This window comes from Antrostomus carolinensis, unplaced genomic scaffold, assembly GCF_000700745.2.
Source record: "Antrostomus carolinensis isolate BGI_N321 unplaced genomic scaffold, ASM70074v2 scaffold12025, whole genome shotgun sequence".
NCBI classification, from domain to species: Eukaryota; Metazoa; Chordata; class Aves; order Caprimulgiformes; family Caprimulgidae; genus Antrostomus; species Antrostomus carolinensis.
In genome coordinates, this window is record NW_010315739.1 from 54052 (window position 1) to 56859 (window position 2808).

A 2808-nucleotide genomic window follows, 5' to 3' on the forward strand; every position below is an offset into this window, starting at 1 on the left:
TAACCAGTCCTGCTTAAGCCAGAGTGAGTATAAGCAAATTCAACACTGGCAAAAAGGTTATGGTAGGCTGTTTGCCTCACAGGCAGAAGTCCACATCTAAACCTTATGCGGAGAAGGTCCAAGGCTGTGAAGAGGTTTGCAAATCATTAGCAGGTGACACGTTAACCAAGTCATCCCTTCCATGATGAAAACCAAAACATTTGTTTAGTTAATCTTCTCATTCAAAGTTAGGCCAATGTCATGAGCATCTTTCAGCTGAGGTCTTCTAGAAAGTAACTGCGCCACTGCTATCTGTTTTCACCACGCTTACAGAGCTACCAGATTTCAACAAACCGAGTGTCTTGCGTAACAAGTTGAGTCACACTATTTTTTTCAAAGCGATAAAGTAAACTTCATATTTGTTCTTTGTATACACATCACTAACAATTTAATCCAGAGTTTTGATGGTATATTGTAACTCTTCCCCTCACTGCCACGGAGTTTTAAATAAAAAAATATTTAACATATTTCACTTCTTTATAAATTTCCCCATGGTACCAAGCTTTGCTCAACCTGAAAATATTAAGAAATGCTAATTTTGCCTACTGTCAGAAATAGACCAATAAAAGGACTAACAACCTGGAGCACTAACAGTTCACCAAAGCTAACGTACTTTATGAATTCATGGAAAAGGAGGATGAGATTCTGTTCTTAGAAGTCTTTATTGAATTGGGGGGCTTACTCTGAAAGACTTTGCATCAAATGACCTGACTGTTCAGAAGGGGGACACTGACAATGTCCTGAAAACCAGACCTTTTGAAAGCTTTCCAGCTGAGTAAATCATGACCAGGAACTTGTCGCAATCCCTTTGAAAATTTAGCCCGCGATTCCTAAACCTATATCCAGATAGCCTAGAGTTACAATCCTGCAATCCTGAAAGGCTACTGAAGTTGAAGGCACTTGGCACCATCTCAGCAGCACTCAGCACTTCGTGTGATCAAACCAGACGGCTAACACAGCTCGGGCTAATGCGCTGAATGAACATACAAACAAAACAGGTTGAGGCAGAGCTATTTTAAGACTCTTACATAGAAAACCTGTAAACCATCAACAAGAGGCTTTACATACGACGTGTATTTTATGTGAACAGGTCACAAAGAACACACGACCAAGAAGGGGACTGTAGTTTCAACTGGGTAAAGTCGCAGAAGGCGAGGTGGAGGGGGGAAGATTATTTTAAAAAGCTATTTTAAGTCTGAGGAAAACAGGAGAGCACAGAGTTGCAGAGTAGACAAAACTGCACAGTGCTTTGAAAAGGAAGCCTTTGAAGTTTATACCTGAAAAGAGAATGCTGTGTATATATGGCGATAAAGGCATTAACAGGGAGTTTGGAAAAGTCCAGTTCTGGTCAGATTGAGCTGCCAGAGCAGCAAAATATGTCAGATGAAATACCAAAGCTAGAAGTTGGAAAAAGGACTAAGAAGAGAACAAGACTGAGAATGTATGTAATTTTGAAAGATAACAGAATGGACATGTAACATTACAATATTCAAACAGCAACATCCTTGACACAAAGTCTTGAATGCACAGCACGATTTTCATACAGGTAGCTAAAGAATTTTAAGGGTAATTTCTCAAAACAACACAGGACTTAATTATGAGAGACAGGAGATGGAGAAGACTAGAAATGGGTTTTTGAGGAGCAGGCAATCAGCAATGAGATACACCACCTGATAAAGTATGGAGAAACAGGAAAAATACATGTAAAAGGTGCATACAAAGCACATCTACACATTTGACAGAGGGGATAAAGCACAGGTATGACTAGAGCACAGGAAGGTATTTTCTGGTAGAGTATTTGTTGGACTAGGACCATAAAATATGATGAAACAAACTGGGAGATAAGTGACCAGAAAATGTATTAAGTATGTTTGGTAAACACTCAAAGAGAGAATGCGTGTATTATGGTATAGTGGGATAAAGAAGGGCAGCCAATATATTTGTAGGCAATGGAAGGGTGTATGAACAGGTCTGTACTGGAAGCTGACGTGTACAATGAGAAATAAAACATACACTGAAAGACAAGGTATGAGAAGGGATACATGGGTAAAGAGTATGTAAATGGAAGAAGAGCAGACCACTGATTAGTAACTTGATTATTATGAACCATTTGAATGTACACATACAAAAAATATAGCGCAGACTTAGGTAATTTCAGGCAGAAGAGTGATTAACAGCTATAATGAAGTCATATACTGAGGGTGTGAGTAAGCAGTTACAAACAAGTATTAGGGATATATGTTAAGAACAGAAGCAGGATAATTTATGCCAGAGGAGTTATTTTAGTAGCTGTGAACGCTTTGGGATTGTGGAATAAAAGTTTAGTGGAAATAGCTATGAGGTAGGCACACAGTACTGGAAACGGGAAGTTAGAGCAACAGCATATGTGTTTATAATTTAAAGATGTGCTCTCACCTCCTCGTTGTATCAAGGATTAGACAGAAGAATGATGACAGAGTGGCAGAGAGGCTGACAAGCCTTACTGTCTGCTGGCAGTGACCGCACAGGACGGTCGGGATGAGAAGACAAGGTATTTGTGCAGGTAAAGCTGCAAAGGCACGCAAGAGCACAGGGCACAGCGCGTGCAGGTGCCCGCACAGCGGACTCTGGGTGCAAAGGAAGGGGAGATGACAGAGCGTGTGCACACGCCAAAGCGAAGAAGGCAACGAAACGCGTACGTGTGCAGGTAGGCAGGTGCGCAGGGAACCTGCGGGGCCGGGCCGGGCACCGCGCCGCTCGCACGCAGCAGGTGAGGCCGCAGGGGCACGG